We start from the raw sequence: 21,417 nt of genomic DNA on the forward strand, positions 1-21,417 counted from the left end.
TCAATGAGAAGTTCATAGGATTCCTTAGAAAGATTTGGGGCCAGAATACCTGAATGCTCTGGGCCTGCAGAACTGTAGAAAGTCTTTGCACTAAGAGTGTTACCACAATATATAAATCTTCAACCTAGTCCTTCTTTCAAGTACATTAAGTACGAAAATGTGTCTTCAGTGGTAATTTCCCAGGGCTGCTGTGGTAGCAGCTCCAGAGTAGCCAGCTCTAGAACATATTGCATTTCTTGCCATGAAGAGGCAAACTTTGAAGTAGTCATTAACAGAGGTTCAAAATAGATCCAAGTTCTTATTTCCACAGCAAGAAATCCAGGTGCTCTAAACAAACTACATTCTTGGAGCCTCCATATTCATGCAGGCAATTTCTGTCAAGAGCCATAGGGATTTGTGTTTGGAGACAGTTTTCAGTGCAGAGCTGTGGGAAGTCTTTGCACCATAGACTTCAGAGCTAGTATTTATGATTGAGGCATTGAAACCAGTGGCAATAGTACAACACAGCTGTGCCATGTGGATGCTGCATTTCATTTCAGAATATTCTGCTCTGTTGTATCATGGTAGTGATACTGGGCACAGGGAAAAGGTGTGAGATATGTGCAGGTGCCCATCTACCCTGCTAGCCATGTAAGCTGCTCATCACAACACCCCCACAGTAGAGCACAGCTCCCAGGTTAGATATGATTGCTTCTGCCTCAGCAATGCTTTATACAATAGTGCTGATGATATTTTACCAGAACTCATCAGCAAATACTTCATTAGAGTCCTCTTCTTTGCCAAATTGTCCTGTTTTGCTCTTTTTTTCTTCTGTTTTTCCTTAAGATAACCTCATCTATTTTCTAAAGAGTTGTTCTTGATATCTCTTTTACATTCATTGCAAATTCTTTGAGAGAGGCATTAGTCATTCAATATGTTTTGTAAAGTGATGTGTACACTCACAGTTCTCTCTAAGTAAAAAAACCCAACAAACAATAAAAGCAACATATTGAAAGATTTATTGAATAAGGCAATTTCTTCAAAGAAGATAAAATAGTTAACGGCAAAATTCTCATTTAATCTGACGAGATCATGGGATAATTCCCATAACAGTGAGATTAGTGACACTACTGTGTATATTGCTGTTTTAATTGTTTGCTAATTAGCAGTTCACAGGGAAGACCAAATTGCTACTTGGCGTGTTGCATTGTGGCACAGTTTTGGCCCCCATGTTTCCTGCACCCCATCTGTTCTTCCCTCTCCCCTTCCACTAGCTGTGAGCAAGGGACTATGCTTGCTCATGGACTCAGATGAGAAAGTAAATTTTGCCCAGAAGAAATCTTATTTGGCTGTTCTGGAAATTTAAAGCATAATTGAAGAAGGCTACTCCTCTCTCCTCATCTTCCCTAAAATAGTATTGCACTAAAAAATACCAATAAACCCCTCTAATCCCTGCCTTCAAAGCTTCGGACCAGAGATATATTCTAAGAAGTAACATCATGGAAGAAACAAAAAACAAAGAAAAAAGATTAAAAGATCTGAATAACAGGTTTCAAACTAACAGACTAATTTTCTCTGTTTCTATAGCCACAAAGTGGTATGCACATGAGAAAAAATAAAAATGGCAAAATGTAGGCAGCAGCAACTTCTCTGAATAAACATGAAAGATCAATGACATGAAACCATTTCTTACTCCCATTTCACGTCAAGCCATTGCTTGAAATGCTAGAATTTTATTTTGAGCTCACAGTTCTAATTATTATTCTCCTAAATCATACCAAAATGTGGGATAAATACGTGCAATATGCCTTATACCTGACCTTAAGCCATCATTTCTTTCAAAACTGTAAATAATATGGCCTGTCAGAGGTGAAACTGTATAATTAAATGGGTAAAAAGAAGAAAATTAACTCTATTCCAGTTGAAACCAGGACAGTCTCTAATTCAATTCAATGGCCTTGTCATTAGCCTGACAAGAATCTCCCACTTTGAGAAGAATCATAGAGAAAGAGCTGTACAGAGACATGTAGTCACTTCTCACGCCTCTACAGTGAGCCTCTCAACTAGAGGCATTGCTCTTACGAGACTTGTGAGTTTCAGGTGAAGCTCATGTCTTCAAGGCAAGGCAAAAGAATGTCTCCAGAAGGTAACAAAGATAATTCAGAATGTCTCTCTGGGCTCCTGGAGATAGAAGAAAACAAGGTGAGCTGTTCAAAAAGTTCATTAGATGTAGAATATGATTATTGAATGGTTATGGTTTAATAGTTCCAGAAAAGTTTCAAAGTTGTTTAATAATTTCTCTACTGTCCTCCATTTTCTCATTGTTATTCTATCAAGTTACATCATGGGATCAAAACAAACACTTGGTTACAGGTATGAAGAAGTGTAGCTGACATATAGCAGAATGAGCAGTTTAGCATTTCATTGTGTTGTTGACTTTGGGAGATTCATGCTTTGCATGAAATAAAATATACTTTAGACAGTCAAGTGGCTGTGACAACATCACTAATTCAGACTGCTGAGTGACAAATGTATAACTTGGGAAGATTTATTCTTTTTGTTAGGGGGCATCGTGTTGTTTTGGTTCGAATTACAATTTTTTTGAGAATGCCTTCACTTTGTCAGGAAGCTGAAACAGATGAGCAGATATGGAACTTAAAAGATGTTTTAGTACACTCTGAGAGCTAGCACAGACATTCTACACTCATTGGAGCTGATGGTTAGGTAGTCTCTACTTTAATCACAGTGACAGTAGTACGTACCTATCTCCTGCAGCATTTGGCTTATGCCTCTTCCCACATTCATTTAACTTTTGATACAGATAGAGAGACATTCTCTCTGAGAAATTATCTCTTTCTGGCCAAAGACAGAGAAAAGAAGTCCACGCTGTTCCTCCTGTATATATTCATTGTGTGTAGCAATGTCTTCCATGGGATACTGCAATATTATATCAACTATTCAATAGGATTTGAAAGAATGTCACACCTTAGACAAAACTCAGGTGTGACAACACTGTCAACAAGCAGAAGCCTTTTTTTCCCTTCAGGTTCAAAAGGATAGTATTTTTTTCTCTTCCATGTTCAACATATGTGTTAAACCAGTCAGCGATATTATAAAATGCTACAGGCTTAAAAGCTTGACGTATCCTGATGGTGCACAGCTGCACGTATTGTTTTATCAGGGAACAGAAAACAGTGTCAACCAGATTCTCACTGCCTGTAAAAATAAAGCACCAGCCAAATACCAGTGACATAAACTTAACAGGAGATAGATAAGGATAGAATGAATAGGAATTTTCTTCAAAGTTTCCATAGTTCTAATGTCTTTCAAATTTTGTACCGGTAGATTCAGGTTGCTGTGAGTAACAATGAGCTGCAACGCTTAAAAAAAATGACAAAAAAATTTAATCTTCTACTTATTTTATATCAAAGTTATTCAGGTCCTTTATAGTTAGAAGTAGCAAAAGTCCTAAACTGTACTTAGGATGGCTTGAAAGAACTATTCATGCAGCTTTCACTGAAACCTCACTTACAGTGCTGAGAACTGGGTATGGATTTATTCAAAGAGAAATCCAACAAAGGTTCTGCAGTTTCCCTCGGAGTTTACAGATCTCTTATTCACATTAACCTTTTTATCTGAGAAGACAAACATGCTTCATAAAACTCAAATAAGACCTTTATATCGATCAGAAAATTTAATTCTAACCATTTACCACAGACTAAGAATCGGATTAAGAACATATTACTGACAATATCCATCTGGAAGGATGTATGTGCAAAACTGGGTCATATCAACAGCTTTGGCCAACGATTATGTAGATAAATGCGATAATCTGAACAGAATACCAGTGTGTAGGTCTTTTCCTAAAAGCTATATTTGGAATAATTTTAATATTGTTGCCTATTTAATCAACTGTTGCAGCCACCCTGCTAACCATCTGTCCTAAACACGTGCTGGATATCTGGTGCTTGGATTACAGAATCTTTGAAGGCTCCAGATTTTACTAGCCTGGAAAAAAAATGTGTCGATGAAGACTTTAGTAGCAACTAAAATCTAGAATCTTGTTGATTCTGAAAAATCATGCTTTTGAATACCTTGTGGTATTCAGGTATTCTGAACAATTTCAGTACCTCAAAACAAAATTATAATTCTCAGTAGATTTGACTATGTTGATCACAGGACAAAATAGTCTAGACAATGGCTACTTGTTTTGTCCCAAACAATCTACTATGTAACTGAAGAGTTTTAAATTAGTTTGGAATTAGTCATATTCCTCAATTATATTTTTCCTTGTTAATGAAAAGTTTCTGATTGAAGACCAGCTTCTTGGAAATACTAAGCAACAGAGAATAGTCAGTCCTGTTTCAAAAAAAAAGTTGGTGGCTGAGTAGCTGTACAGAATATATAAATATAGAATAAGCTTCTCTACCAGAGGTCTGAGTACAATGTAGTCAGGAAAGGCAAAATAATATCTTGACTTAATAAAATAAGTTCAACTGTCAAATGTGGAAAAAAAAAGTTACACTGTCAGACAAAAATGTCCAAGCAATATGTCGACCTGTATAATCCAGTAATAATGTCCTTTTATCTGGAATGGTTTTAAAAGTTATAATAGTAGTAATGGTCTTCATAGACTCAGCGGAACAGAGCAGAAAGAAAAAAATTGGTGACACCATAGGAAATGAAATATTGTTTAATACTGAATAGTTTCTTCTTGCAACTCAGTTTTTAAGACATTTACTGAACATGCTAATAATGCAGTCTTTCAGAGAACCATTTAAAATGGTCTTTTCCATGTTTGTCTTACAGAATTCACTGTTAAGAATGTATCTACACCTTAAACAGAATCTAAAGTGTTTACTGACTGCACAATGGAAGATAATGACTCAAAATCAATTATTGGATTCAAATTGCAGTGAATTGTGAAGATTATTTAGGAAATAAAAAGTAAAAAGAAATGTTATAATGACTTATTCAGGGATTTTAAATGCTCCATCAAGAGCTTTAGTTTTATTACCATAAAACAGATGATAAATTCCATTGCAAATGAAAAAAAAATCACTCATTTTCAGAAAGGGGAAAAATAGAGAGAATAAAGAATCTCTTCAGTGATGATTATACAGTCAGTAAACCCAGTTTGCTCATTTTGCTTACCTCTCCAGCCTTTTCTTTAAACTTTCATGAGCCTTTCCTAGTTCTAGTCAGGAAGTCATCCTCACTTTTTTACAAGGTGGCTGTCTAAGTGTTTGTGTTTTAGATTCCTTCACTTTTTCCTCATAAAAAGTCTTGATTGACTAGCTACAATTTCAGTGCCATGTGGATAAAACACACACATTTGCAGTCCTCAGCTTTGCTTCCTGGATGCGGGAACGTATGAGAACTGTTTCTGAACTGGCCCTGTTACCATTAGCAGGAGGGGAAACTCAGTCCTGGGTGTAATATAGAGTGTTTCAAAGGATCAAATGTTTTGGGGGTTCTTTTTGTTTGTCTTTTTTTTTTTTTTTTTACTTTTTTTTTTTTCGTTTTTCATGTCATAGAGCTGGGAGAAGTGAAGTCTTACCCGGAAGGCATCTGAATTTACTCACTGGAGTGTTAGGATGCTACGAGGGATACTATGAGGCATAAGATCAGGTGGGTTTAGTAATAAGAGTTCAGGCTGAGTTCAGACTGGCTAGAAGACAGCTTGTTCACAGTATGACCAACTTTTAGACTCGGCATCCTGAAATAGGGCAATTTTCAGTGCAATCATGTGAACCATATGGGCATAACTTGGACATCTGACTTGGATTGTTGAGGAATACATTCAAACCAGGTTGCTTGCTGTGCAGCTGCAGTACCAGCTGTTGATTGAGCTCTGGGTTGTGAAAACCCCAGTCAGGAGGCCATGACCTGCTGACCCTTTGCATAACCAAGGGCACAGGGACCTGTACCAGCAGGTGACAGGTGACTGGACACTTAGAGACATGGCAGAAGCTGATGACTACCCACTTTCACACGCGTAGACTGTAAGGGTTTAAAAGCCCAGGGTTTCCTGTTTTCAGGGTCCCTCTTTGTAGGCACCCAGCTCGAGCTGTTATTTTGTTATTTAGTTATTTATTATTTTAAGGATCATGACGTCTGAGACTGTGCTATGGGAAACCTGGGGTGGAGCCAGTAAGGAAACCTGGTCTAACTACGTGAATATGGGGTGTGTAGCTGCAAAGGGAATTTCGGTCCCAGCCCAGGTGGTGTGAGGGTGGCTGCCAGCTTGGCTCCTTTCTTGACGTGGAAACATGTGGAAGTGGAATCAAAATCAAATCAGCTTTAGTTCTACCAAAAAGAAAATGAGAAAGACAGGAAGATTGTATAGTAACTCTGTAATTACCTGTCTACTAGGCTCTTGGTATTTCCTCTCTTTGTAAATGAGCAACAGAATCCTAATCACTTTGATGTTATTGTCTTGTCTCCCTTTTCCGTTTTTAAGGGAGACTAAATTCATCTGAAATCCATCCAGCCTGTAAAATTACTTGCATTTTGTATGTCTGAGAATCTGGAAAGAGTAAGATTATTATATTCTCTTACCAGACATAAACATACACATCTGAAATATTCACTGAAGATTTAACATCCATATATGGTCTAATAATAGTTTGTTCCCCTGATGATGCCTTATAAGAAATAAGCATTAGTAGATCACAATTCATCTCAATCTAGAATAAGACAAATTATATCCAAAAGGGTTTATTTCCCTCTGTTAACTATAAGGGGAACCCAGCTGATTAGCTCTTCTGTAGACAGCCAACCTGGGTATGTCTAGGAAAAGCTCATATAAATTTGTCCCACAGCAATGGAAACAGGCCATACCTTAGCATCTAATGCTTGTAAGAACTTTAACACCTTTCACAGTTACATCATGCTGAATAAAAAAGTGAATGGAAACCCTGTGGGGAGGGAGCAATGGCTGAACAGGGAGCAAAATATGGGGATTTGGAAATATCTGGGAGTCAGAATAAACTACTCAGAATAAATCAGGAGAGAAAGTGATAGAGGAAATTAGTTAGAGGTCATGATGGACAAGTGCCATCTTTGTACCCTAGACAATTGAGTAGTCATTTACAGTACTCATTCATCATTTCTATTTAATCACAGCACCTGAAGCATAAAAGTAAATGTCAAAGCAAACTTTAAAACTGAGTTAAATGCAGATGGCTACATGACCTGTCCTATCACACAGCCTGTGAGGCCAGTTAGAACAGACATAAGTTTAATAGATCCATTTACTTAAATGTCTCTATTTAACATAATTCATTGAAAATTACAAGAAAACACTAAAACTCCATATTTTTCATTTTACCTAACAAAATCCTTGCTATCACCGATTTTTGTGCAGCTTTAACAGGCGATACATTCAAGTTAATGGGAAATATATTCTATAAAAGATAGGACAGAAGCTTTTCTGTATGGTACTGTCAATTTCTGATGGATAGGGCATTCAAGATCGTAGCTTTCATTTCCCATATTTTCAGTTCAAGTGTTGAAATTCATAGGTGGTTACTTATTCAAATAGTTCTGTTGTTCATCACTATTACATTAATTATATTAAAAGTAACTGCAAATGTAAGCACAGAAATGCGAAGCAGAAGGCACAATTAAGTTTTTAATGTGGAAGGAGCTATACAAGGGAGTGGCACGCAGCAAGTAGAAAAATTGTCTATATGATATAGAGCAGTCTGCCAGTCTTGTAGGTTATCTGATAATCAGCTCCAGACATTTGAGGTTCACAAATTCATATTCAAAACTGAATAGGGCTTGGCAGTGATATTTTTTTCATTGAAATGTTGTGCCACACTGAAATTAGCTCATGAAGTAACTTGTTAACCAGTATCCTCAAGCAATAAACATGAAATTAAAAAATGTTTGATAGTCTGCATCAATCATAGGCTAAAATTTCTGAAAGAGCTGGCCCGTAAACAAATTCAACAACTGTAGTCTATAATACAGATAGGATGTGCAAACATGAGGAAAAAGTAACCTTCAAGAGATAAAACATGAAGTAGTATGAAGAGACAACATGGGAACATACTCATAATTCCTGTTTTTGAGTGAAAATCAGTGCTTTAAGTATTCAGGTCTGTTAAATTTATTAAAAAGAGAAAAAACACATACAATGTCCTTCCAAAGGACTGAATTATAAAATTATATTTTATATATTGGAACAGATTAGAATGTGGTTACCCATTCTATTATCTTTGGTGGGAAAGCTTTGGCATTCCTGTGCACTCATCATGTGTATGCTCACTCACCTTCTCATGAGCAATCGTTTCAATGCAGTTATGTTGCCAACTAGAGGTGTTCTATATACATTAACTCTGAATGAATTCAAGGTTAATAAGTCCCCTCCCCTTCCACTCCCCAGAAGAGGTAGACAAGAGAGAGACTGTGATGGTCAGGATTTTCTTTGGCTGTTTCCAATGCCCTAAAACTTATATTATAATTACACATTATGAGATTATTGAGTTGGTCCTAATGAGCCCTTTCACATTCTTTTTTTATTTGAATTCTCCTGCAAACAGATTCCTAACCCAAAGTCTCACCTTTTTAATGGCAAAATAACTAAACTACGTATGCAGTCAGATATGTGATAGATCAGAGGTCAAAGATAGTAGTCTCCTAGCTACTGGCCACGATCTTATTTTTGCTGGAAAAGTTCTCACTTCAGACGAATGTATTCTATCACATGATCAAAAATGTAGCAGCTGTTCTTAAATTTTCATTCCAAACCTGCTCATTATCATAGTATTAATATTTTTGGTAGTTCCTTGATTGCCCCAAGTGCCATGCACCTCTTTTAATATCGCTTCAACTAGAACACTCTATAACTGACCCAATACAGTCTTTGTTGTCAGAATAGGAGATATACAGTGTATTCAGATATATTTCAAACAAATCTCCACTTAAATTTTTTGATGTTGTGAATTCACTATGAAGCCTAAAAATATCAGTCCAAATTTTTGTATCAGTGAGATAAAGTCTTTTACCATTAATCTTGCTCATTAATAAATTTGGAGGTCCTTGATGACATTTAACCTGTAATATTAATAAATCATGACAGAAATTCATGCTTTTGGAATCTTTATTGCTTCTATATTCTATTACTAAGATTTTTTTTAAAAATTAGTAAAAAACAAGACTATAAGCTGAGTGAATTAATTTACTCCAAATATTGGCATCTCATAGCATAGGTGAACAAAAACCTAAACCCTGCATATTAGTGCTTTTCCTTTTGCAACTGAATTATACATTTTCAAAGGAAATAAGATTACCTTTAACTGGAAAATAACAATTTTGGATTACTTTTTTTTTCAAAAGGGCAACTCAACTTACAGCTGATCTTCTCCTACCTGGGTTATAGCTACTATAAGGAGATTCTTTTCTTAATACGGTAGTGTCTTTTAGCTTATATCACAGATGATATTAAAGCAAACAAGCAAGCAAGCAAACAAGTAAAAAAGAAATAAGTAAAGAAAAAAGGCTTTCTCATAATTATATTACAAAGAAAAGTAGACAGAAATTTATCTTACTCTGCTTGATTTCCAAGTATTTATAAAAGATTTATCCCCATCATGGTTAACTGTAGACAAGATTTCCCTTTGGCACGGTAACCAGGACAATATGAAAGCAGACCTCAGTAGATTTCTTATTGTTGAGAAAATGTCCTCAGCAAATATCTTTCTTTTTCATACTGTTTTGCAGTTAAATAATTTTTTACATATGTCAAAAATGATAGCTGGCTCTTCTCATAAATAAAGAGCAAACTAAAGCAAACTAAACTATATTACTTTCCTTTCAGTTAGTTATTTTCATCTACCCTAGAATAACTATGACATTTAGAATATGTGGAGATTATGAAGAAGAATTTTGGATATTTATTTATTTGAGAAGAAAGGCTATAATGAATTTCATGTTGCATTTTTTTTCAGTATGCTGGTTTGGATGATAATAGATTTGCCTTCTGGCCTCAAACTATATGATCTTCTGAGTTTCCTCTTCATCCTCTGTCTCCAGGGGCTTGAGAGAGAACAGATAGCTTATAATGTTATCGTACTCTTTCAACTTTATTTCAATACAGCCAAGCACATCCTTCAAAGCTTCGGGAAAGAGATTTATGATTGATTGTTTTTTGTTGGTTTAGGGTTTTTTTGGGGGGTTTTATTGTTTTTTTCTTTCTTTTGATTTTTCTTAATGGATGCAAAATTTACTGTGTCTTCTACTTCCTAAAGCTTTTTTCTTCCAAAATAACAGAAGGCATTCTTTCTAACAGTTTAAGGATATAACAAAGAATGAAGACGAATTTAATAGTCACAGAAAAGTGTGCCTCCTGGATACTTATTTGCTGTATTTTGCTAAATTTGCCCAGAGTGAAGAAGTTTATCTTTGTTTACTCTGCTTAGGTTAAAAATTGCCTACTAAGATCATCTAGGTTTATATCATCTAATCACCTCACTATTTAAGACTTCCAAGGTGTTTTTCATTCTTTAAACTTCATAAAGGTGCATCAGTGTGAAAGTAATGGCTGTGGAAAGACTGGATAAACCTAAGAGATTCTCTCTGTTCTTTAAGGCCTGAATATTCTTATCAGTTTTCCTTTTGGAGGATAAGGAGCAAAGCTAAATTCATAGATGCGAGCTTGTAAGGGCTCCTAGAAGACTTTGTTAAAGCAAATCTGAATTACTAATTCCTAAACATAAAACATCTAACTAAGTTAAAGCTCTTGCAGAAGTCAGTTTTGCAGACAAAATCTAGGAGTACTTGTTGCTTCTTATTTATATATTTTATTTTATTTTATTTTTTAATAAATATATGTGTGCACTGTGTTTATTATATTCCATTTTGTATTCAGAACTATCAGTTTATTTAGGCACCAAGAATTTTTTGAATATTAGAGAGTCTCCTTCTCCAGACATCCATGGATTAGAGAAGTCAGTGAGTGAGCTTTATAGGATTCAACACATAGGTACCGATCCAGAGGACAGACCAGGCCTCTAAAAATCTTATCCCATGTCCCTGGCTCTGAAAGAGTATATGGCATGTACACTTCCAGATCAAACTATGGTCAACCATGCATCCATTCAGCAGGAGCACTTGAGCTTCACGGCACAGGTTGTGTTTTTAGCCTAAGAGAAGATGATGATATTATTCATGTCAAGAGCATGCTCTGTGTGTGTTTTGCAATTGAGATTTTCTGAGGTGCTTAAAATGATAGCAGTGGATTCAGGATTAATAAAGATTGGGGGAGGGGAAGCATTTTTAATATAAGCAAATAAAAATAATCTTTTTTAAAAGTAATATTTTTTTAATAGCATCTAGTGCTCCTGCACTAGAAGGAGTTGGGGCCAAAACTTGAAAATACTATTAATGACTATTAAACTTCAGTAAGAATGTCATCCCTGGGTACAATATATTTTTGAAACATGAATTATATTTTTGAACAATTAATGTTTGCATGATGGTGCTGGAATAGTAGTGTAAAAGCATTTCGAAGTAATTTCACAATGACCTGACAAAACATGAGGTGTAAATAGTTCCTGGCTTTGTTTCTTTTTGCCTCTTCAGTCTGTCTGTCTGTAGGTTAGAGAAGAAAGAAATCACTGGATATGCAAGACTAATTTTTCTTTTAACTACTTGAATATTAGTCTGTAAGTTTGTTCGTTTTTTTTTTTTTAATTATTCACTGAATTGAAAGTTAATTAAAATGCGATTACTAAATTGCAGTTATGTACATGTGCAGTAAACAGTTAGCTTTGTAAGATACAATTTCACTTCTAAAGAAATATTGAAGAAAACATCTGCTTTTAACACTTGAATTAGCGCTTATGGTATTTATACTTTCTATAAAGTAAGTTACTTATAAAATCAATGTCAGTCACAGTGTAGTGCTTTACAGTACATATTAAAAAATTCACACTCTGGAAAGAAAATTCCCTCAATAATATGAAATATGAAAAGGGGCAGTCTTGCTTATTGGCTCTTCCATCTACAGACATACACTACAGAATTAAGTTAAAGGCAATATTACAGTGGACCTGTTTCAAGCAGATGTATGGGTTTTATCAGCAGCACAAAAAAGCAAACAGCAACAAAAATGACCATATTCGTATGCTACTGACACATATCTCTGTCACTTGTGTAGCATAAATTATATTGAGTTAACAGCATATTTTAAAAATAAATGGATTTCAGTTCATATTCTTTTCCTCAGTGTTATTTTCTGTTTCATCTCCCACTAATGGGAGCTCATTGCTCTCAAGTGGAAACAGAATTGGAAAAACATAGTAAGCTTTTAAAAATTGTGCACTCTTGCAGAAAGTTACATTTCTGTGTCCATTTTAGGAGGCTTGGTTTGCAGTGTAGCAGACACTGCTCAATTATATACACAGCCTGGACAGTCTGCCCACTCACTATGAGTCCTGCCTGTTGTAATGAGTTTGATCAGACTGTAAATTAGGCTTCTACAGTTTTCTGCGGATTAAATTATTCCCTTGTGTGGGATTCATGATATAGTAAAACAAGGATTGAGGTAACATTCCCAAAGTATCAAATGAATCAAAAAATGACATCAAAAGTTGTTGATAAGAGTATTTCCTCCATTCTGTGTCTCTGTTTTGCCTCACTTGGCGTTGAATATTGTCATAGAGTATGTTTCTGTAGGGATTGATACACACTTTGCTTTAAGAGTGCGAACACAAGAATAGCTTGCCCAAGGAGCTTGCAGGATTCAGATTGCTGAAGGCTTTTAACAACAGTTTAGATAAACTATTGATAGATAGCACACAACTATAGCTAATTCTGCTGGGGGTGAAGGGGGGGGAAAGTCAGCATCCTGCCAGCCCTAGTTTTCTCTGGTCCTGTGGTTCTATGTTTGTAGATTTTTAATGGAAACAAAGTTATGGGCATCCAGCAAATCCTTGCAGACCTCATAAAACTCACCACCCAGAACCTGACTTTTCCTCCGTTTGTTCAAGCAAAGAGGAGATTCCACGGCTTCCTTGGGTCACTGCTTTCAGCATTTAACTACCTGTATAACTATACAAGTTTTCCTAATATCAAACCTAATCTTCTCTGTTAAGCTCATTTATTCTTGTCCTGTCCCTAATGAACATGGAAAATAATTGCTCACCAATGAACAACTCCTTATATTACAATAAGACAAAATAACAGAATACAATTACTAACAGAGTCCACCTGATGCCCTCAGAGATCTTTCCAGTGGAACTTTCTTTGCAGAAGATTTCATACATCTGGAGAAATACTTCTTTTATTATCAGAGGCTAAAACTCCATAGTGATTACCTTAAGTGGAATTAGTAATCTTTGAGTGTTTAGGATTTTTTTTGCGATATGCATTTGCTCCCACAGAATTCATGCTAATAAAATATAAGTAGATATCTTATATATATGCAATATATAGATGTATATGTGTATCTATATATGCATAAAAATATATGCAATAATTTCCAGCTTCCTAAAACTTAGCTGTTTATTTTTATCATGTGTTTATATATATTGGCTGTCTTACTAAAATAGTGAAAGAATGCATGTTTTCATGCATATATTCACCTCTTAAAAATCTCAGAGAGTTTTTGTGAGATATGTGCATTCACACACACCAGTTGTTATTTTTGCTTTTTTTACATAATTTACTCACTGCTGGTAAAATGGAGAATTCTTTTTGTTATCCTTTGCTTGACAATATTTTATAAGTTGGAAGACTGTCTTTATGTCTTCTTGAACTTTCTAAAAAAAAATCAGTTTCTTCAAGCTTTTCTATTGGACACATTGTCTAAGCCTTCATTTAACATACTTGTTTTTCTCTGTCCCTCTTTTCATTTTTTACATCTTATTAAATTACAGTGTCCCTACAATCTAAAATAGTCCTAATTTTGAGGCGTTACGAGAATCAACTAGAATTTTCATTATTATCTCCCTGTCTTATTATATAAGAAATTTCTGTTAGGATAAACCAGATTGAGTTGCTTTTTTTTCTGTAACTATGGGGCATTACTGACTCATTCAATTAATGATCCATCACAACTGCCACATCCTTTTGTTTCATATAACTGCTAACCAGTTATTCTTCCCTTTGTGCATTTTTTCTCCTTTCTTTATTTTTTCTTTATTGAATTTTGTATTCTTGTTTTTGAGTTTTTCTTCAATTTATCAAAATCATATTTAAATCTTTTCCTGTCCTACAGAGTGCTTATATATTCTTATATCTCATATAATCTAAAATGTTCTTAGTGTACTTTAATCATTGCAGTCAATATTTTTTTAATAGAAGAGACAGATAATAAAGTTTCTCTATAAAACACGGATAATAATTCTTTGAAAAAAACAGCCTTTGAAGGCAAGTAATGTTTACAAGTCTCAAAAAGAGTCTGTCACTAAATAATAGAATATGTCATGTTATCAAAGCTGTCTTTGTCTCGTGAGGAATTTATACTGTCATACTTTCAGAATTCGGTTGATTTCTAGTTACACCAGCTCAGAATGAGAGCTGTAATGTTACCTCACTGCCTATCAAAGTCAGGGGTTTTTTTCACTTTCTAGAACATTTACTCCACTGTGCTGTTGAAGGAAGGGTATTAAGCTTCATTACTCTTCTGTGTGATCCAGTACTGCAAAATGTAAAACAGAGCTCCACTGAATGAGAGCACAACCTGAGAAAGACAGCAATATAGTACTGTAGAGATCTAGCCATACACAAATCCTGCTTGATATCAAGTAAATTTTTAGGGTATGTCAAGGATTTTCGTTGTTTTGTTGTCTTTTGGGTTTTTTTTTTCAGAGAGAGGTTATTTTACTTGTAAATGGAGCAGAGCTGATTGGTGTATCATCAAGGGACAAGTGTAGACTACTGAGATGCTTTTTGCTGGAGTTACTTTTCAGAAAAAAACTGGTCTTCAAAGCTTTTAGAGATTTTGTTTTTGCAGAATATAGGTGGTTTTGGAAGGCAAAAAAGTGAATCATGTCGACAGTACGTTAGCTAATGCATGTGTGTGCTGCAATAGTGTCAAGAGAAGTCATGTTTCGGAGGGAGAGAAAATCTCAAAACCACAGTCAATGCAACCACTCAATTAATTCCTGCAGGACATTCATGTAACTTGGAATTCAAGAAGGAGCTCTTTCCTTTCTCTTCTCAAGTAAATTTTCAATTTTTCAACTGCTAGTTTGCTCCATTTGACCTCATTTATGATGTTAGAGGTAAAAGCTGTCCCCACATCCCTGGCCTTGTGGAAGGCACATCAAACAGTGGAAAGAGGAATTTGTTTTCAAGCTGCAGAAATGGTCTGTGAAACTCTAATGAACAAATTACTTCAACCACTGTGTTTAATTTGGTTTTTATGTTGTAAAAAGATGAGGGAAGGGTAGAAACTAATTCCTTCTTAGCCCATTGCCCGCTGAAATGGAGTTCTATTGGCAAAATTAGAACTGGTGTCCCCAAATCAATTATACTAGAAATGGCAGAAGCAGTTGGAATACAAAGAACAGGCTTTACCAAGGAAGCTAAAACATGACTCCACCGTAGTGAAAATTGAAAACACTTCAGAAGAGATACTTTTTTCCTTGTTGAGTTACTTTAGTTTTGGTTAAGGTCACACAGTCAGTTAGGAAGAAATCTAGATGCAATTTACCAGTATTTAAAAATAACAAATGCTATATGACTTTGCTAGTTAGGTCACCAGATCTGAGTTGTAAATTCCTGAGACCTCTCAGGATATATTATACAGGACTTAGTTTCTCACAACATAGTCATGCATCTTCTGTATGGAGCTGACTCATGGCCAGCACAAAATACAAGCAGATCAATGGTACCTTAGTACAGACATACTGAAACTCATTCCAGTTTAGACGCTGAAACAACCTTCCTTTATTAAGCTCTCTGGACACTATAACCATCATTAGCTGCAAATCACAAAACTGAAGTTTTCTGCACTTTAATAACCTGGCAGTAATTGAGATGAATGACACTTTATTGGCAAAATTAACCAGTGAAACTAACGTATAAATAGATAGACAGAAGGAGTCTGCATGAAGTGATCTTAGAAAAAGTGACAAAACCAGTATAACAGAAACTATCCGTACACATACTTCACATCCATAGCAATAACTGCATGCTTTGTACATGCTATCCAGCAAATTTGTCCAGAATATAGATACTGAAGGTTGAGGTATGTGTTTAAAATTGAACAAGAGAAAAGTGATTTGCATGCTTTTCCCTTGCTTACCAATTAATTAACATATATTTTAAAATATTTTTCATGAGAAATTTTTTAAAATCACAGTAGAGATCAAACCCACTAAAAGTGCACTTTTTTCTTCCCTAAAAGTTCTAATATTTCCCTCACATGCTGTGTATGTATATCCGTGATTGTGTTCCCCTCAAGCTTGAAATCTGTAGTTAAATGATCATTAGTTTTTAATTTAAAAGAAATTGCCTAAAACAGTTTGTATCTACAGAACTTGAGATTTTTGCATTTAGGGAAATTATGTTGAAATCCTTATAAATGTTTTTCATATTCTTTCCACTGTCTTTATGGCCCATTCTTCCATCCTTGCTATTTTTAATCCACTCACTGTAGTAAGCTCATGCACATTTGGACAATCTGTACCTGGCATTCTGATGGGAAGCATGCTTAGACCTCCATCGAACCAGTTAAAGAACAGACCACGCCAGTGTAAACAATAATCTGTTACAGGACATGCTTGTAGCTGAGATTGTCCTGAAAATCCCTTCTAAAACAGGTATGAGTGTTCATCCTGGCTAGGCAAATTTTTTGTCAATATCATAATGTTCTAGTGTAGTACATTTCTTTTGTTGCAGTTTTAAAGAAGCCAAGGGATTGCAGTGAACATGACAAGGCACAACAGGATTTGACTTTCATATTATGAAATATTTGTCCCATAGGAATCAATGTAAGTTTGTGAGTGCGCTGTAGTAAAGATAATGTATTCTCATTCTCAAAGTGTCAGCCGAGTAGTAATTTCTTCCACGGATTTGAAATAGAGAAACTTTTCAAACTTTATAGTTTGATAAGCATTGAATACTTTGTTCACATCGGAAAGATGTATATTTTCTCCCATGGTGAAAGTGTACTTATTATTGGAGTCAGGTCTATAAATAGTTATAAAACTTATGCTGCCAAGAGAAGTAACATTCAGTTTCTTTTTTTTCCCCCTTCCCTACAGTTCTATGCATGCAATCATGAGTCACTCGGAAGATATATTGTTGAATCTCATTGAAATAAGTGGTTACCACTGTAGAATGCTTCAAAATTGAAAATATATGAGAATAAACTCTTATAAAGGGGAAGGCATGGAAGAAGACGGCATGCTCAGAACAAAAAACAGCTTTTAGGAACTTAATAAATTCTATTCTGTTTTTATCTTTCAGTCCCATTCACTATTTTGTGTTGGACATAAGCACATGAGATCCTTGAAAAGAGTTAGGCTCATTTACTTTGCTTCTGAAAGAAAAGTTTTTATTGAATTTGGAGAATTGAATTTAATGTAAGGAAGAGTCCACCTTGATGAAGCTCTAGTCAAAAAATCATCAAAGCCACTGTATGCAAAACCGAGAAGGGTAGAGAGTGATGGAAGAATGGAGATGAAAATGAGAAAGATCAGGCTGTATCACAAAAACAGATGGCCTTAGAAGACAAGAGTGGACCTAATGTTAGTGCATTATTGACTGAAACAGGAAGCTGGAGGTTTAGTTTTCCTTTCTTATTACATGGGAACATGATAATGTTTTCAATTAAATTACAGTATTGAGTTACTGAAGGTTATTTGGTAAATTGGTGGGCTTTTAATCATTTTTGAAACATCTAAGTCTCTGAGATACACTGCTATTGAGTATTGAGACCACAAATTGAAGATGATTCAAAAGGGAAGTAATTGTATAAATATAAAGGTATCTAACAGAATAATCATAATTATCACAACTTGGGAAGATATATTAAGTTTTGTATTTCAAAATTCAAGGCAAACAGAGATCAAGAAGATACTCACAAAGGAACATATTCTGTCATACTCTGCTTGTCTTATCTTCCTGCAACTAATGTCACATACTAGATATTAGAATTTGCCAAATTGTGAATCTGGATATTTGTTTTCTGTGAAACTAATAATAATATTTTCGCTTCTCTGTTTTCTCATCCGAGAACCTCCTGAGTCTTTGGAATATGCAGCATTCCTGAGTATTACTGAAAGTTCTAGAGATACAGATAGCATCAACACATATCAATAGTAAAAATTATATTAATATATGTTGAGGCTTCAATTTTTGCATACAAAAAGATAAAATTAGAACCAAAATATTGATTAGACTGTAGTAAACTTTCTAAATTACAGAAATGAATGAATTGCCTTTCCAGTTAGGTTATATCCCTCTTTTCAGTCCCCTTAAGTAAATGGCCTGTGGGGTGTTCCACAGACACATAATTGGTGGGATACACAGACTGTGTATCTGGTATAATGGTGTTTGACTTTGTCTTATTTTGCTTCAGTATAAAAAGTCTGCTTCAATTTGCCATATAAGGGTATTTGAGGAATGTTCAGACTTTTTTGTCTAAAGAGAGCATTCAGTTATTTTAAACTGAGGGTTTGAATATTACTAATCCAACAGCTAATTCTGTTTGCAGCTAGGTAGATGACTGACATACCAGAGTGTATTTATGTGTACTGAGTGTATTTTAAGATGGATTTATTGAATTGAATAATCACATTGGTTTTGTTATCACTTTTCCTTTAAATTGGGCATCAAATTTTGCTTAAATTCACTATACCTTAAATTCTGACTCCAATCATAGCTTAAAGGCATTAAGAACTTTCTTTTTTCTTTTGAAGGACTTGAAGGGCAATTGCAGCAAAGCAGTATCACTCAGGCATGAAAACGTTTTTTATGATTACTAAAGCTCCACCTCAGTGTCTTGTAAGAGAAAGTTCATAGCTGACCAGGCAACCCTGTATTGTTTCTATCATATAAGAGACTGGAATTTGGATTTGCAGTCATTTTATTCAGTGAATATTGAGAGGAAATTAGTTTTGATGTCTTAAGGCTGGAGTTGCTTTTTAGCAGCTTCTTAAACCAGTGCTTGAAATGGCAGTAATGTGAAATAGGGAGGGATACCAGTACTTTTGAATCTTTCCAGAGGTGCAGGCTATGTGTTGAAATGATACTCAAATGAGAGAGCCCAGAGGTGAAAGGAAAGCAGAAACCAGGAATTTATCTCACCTCATCTTAGACATGTACAGTGGAGACATCAATGTCTGAGCCAAGGAGACATTGCTAATCAGATTCCCTTTATAGTCAAGGGATAGAAACAGTTGCTTTTCTGGCTGGATGCATTTGATGGAATTTCGGTGTTCTTGTTAAGGATGATACAATTCCCACCTAAGAAATGTCTTTTCTTTTCATTGACTACAAAGGAATACAAAAATGACTAGCTTAGATGCAGACATGTAGATAGCTGTGTTTGGTTAAATAAATACCACTTTAAAACATTGTAAATAATGGCAAGAACACATTGTTGCCAGGTCTATTTATGACCTTTTTTTTAATAATAGTCCAATGTTACTGAAAAAAAATAAGAACGTTAAGGTACATTGGTAAATTGTAATTAAAACCTAAAATTAGGAAAGGTAATTTCTCTAAAGCATGCTTTGCTTTTAAAAAAGAAAACTTCAAAAAAGAAATTACTAGTTAACTGCTATGCAGTCTTTTACTATCTGCTTTAAAAAATGCCCACAGATCAAAGGGGCTTCCTGCATTCATCAACACAACAATGTTCTGATGTGTAAAAGGAAGGAATAGCTCAGATGAGCCATAAAGAACAAATAAGCAGCATTATCAAAAGCTTGTCAGCAGTGGGTAACCCTGAAGAAGCTGGTTTGCAGCCTGAAAAGAAAACAGCACAAATCTTTCAAAGCGGTCCGACAAGAAGCTGTGAAATTCCATCCATGCTTATATATAAATAATAAATCATATTATTTATATGAGTTACTTATATAATCCTACAGCGACTTTCATTAATTCCATTCAGTGGTAATAAGAATAATAAGCACAGATGTGTAACTCAACCAAAGTAATAATATTTAGATACTATTTTTTAATTACAATATAAGTACTCTATATTATCACATTCTTATCATATTGGTACTTCTACTTGTGCAAGTGCTCTGCCTTCAGTTAGCCACATTCTCACTTCTCTGTATTTCTCTCTTTCTTCTCTGAGAAGAGGGTCTTATGGCTACTTCAGGTAACATAACCAAATGAGTCTGCAGCATCGATTCATACAGAGGCATTCATGTGCTCAGTATTGCTTATCATCTTATTTATTTCAGTATCTTTTATTTTTACTATTCATTGTTTGTGAAGAGATCTTAACTACCTTTTCTAAACTGATGTTGAGGTCAATTTTTTCAGTTAAACACTTAGCCTGAAACATTTAGTTTCCCTATTTGACAATTTTGTGGAGATGTGAAATCTTTACCAGATCTCCCAAAAGCTAAGTAATCCTTTCTCACTACAAATTTTTCCATCTTAACTCTCATTTAAGATAATATAAATATGATCACTTAATGTACTTTTTCTCATACTTTAAGATGTGTACTTTTGACCTTTATCACTGGAAAAAATATTGTTCAGATGTAAGCTTTGATATTTTTCTCATAGACAGTCTTTAATCCATGAAAATATTGCCTTATCTCCAAGCTTAATTAGCTCATTTAGTACTTTCTCAGAGAAGATCTTGACAAAGACCACCTGAAATATTTCTTTTCTGCTCTTCACTTTCCCCTTACACACAAAGAAATATAGCATTAAAATAAAATACTGTAACAGAGAAGGAAATTTGTCAAATTCAAGCTTAACTTCATAGTCAGTAGGAAACATCCCCGCCTTTGAGTCTCCAGTTTTGAAGACTGAATTCATGTTGATTGTTTTTACACCTGACTCATAGTACTTTTTACTTTGCTTACAACTTAATCCAATTAGGTATAAATTGTTACGAAAAACTTTGACAATCAGATACCAATGGCGGTGGAATAAGTAGACTTTATTTACCAAAGTGGGATTTTATGTTCCTTTCAATTTTATTTTCAAAAAATAGCATCAGAGCATTCAGACTTGTTGAAGTAGCCTGGTTTGAGATTTTTGCTTCAATTTTTTAAATTTTCTTTTTTTTTCATAATACATGTTGATTAACCTGTACTTATGTCTGCATATATAAAACCAGAATTGTGTTTGAATTTAGATATTTTATAATATTTTAGAACTTTCAGGAAAATTTTTTTTGAATAAGGAAGATTCTTCCTAATTGAAATATAGCAAGACTTTGAAATAATTAAATTCTTCTCAAAGGAGGATCACTGTATTTTGCAGTTCTTTCTCATTAGCTGA

General features: G+C 34.8%; 1 protein-coding gene across 7 annotated transcripts in view; it reads left to right on the top strand.

Annotated features, from left to right (window-relative positions):
• Positions 1-21,417, top strand: part of CNTN5 (contactin 5) — a 605,150-nt gene that overhangs the window by 85,539 nt on the left and 498,194 nt on the right. The window contains exon 2 of one of the 7 annotated variants that reach the window (XM_064645133.1): positions 5,517-5,610. The exons of the other annotated variants lie outside the window; for them this stretch is intronic. The gene's annotated coding sequence lies outside the window, so the exon portion shown is untranslated. The remainder of the gene's footprint in view (positions 1-5,516; positions 5,611-21,417) is intronic. 7 annotated transcript variants of the gene reach the window in all.

Source organism: Pseudopipra pipra, chromosome 2 (assembly GCF_036250125.1).
Source record: "Pseudopipra pipra isolate bDixPip1 chromosome 2, bDixPip1.hap1, whole genome shotgun sequence".
In the NCBI taxonomy this organism is placed as follows: domain Eukaryota; kingdom Metazoa; phylum Chordata; class Aves; order Passeriformes; family Pipridae; genus Pseudopipra; species Pseudopipra pipra.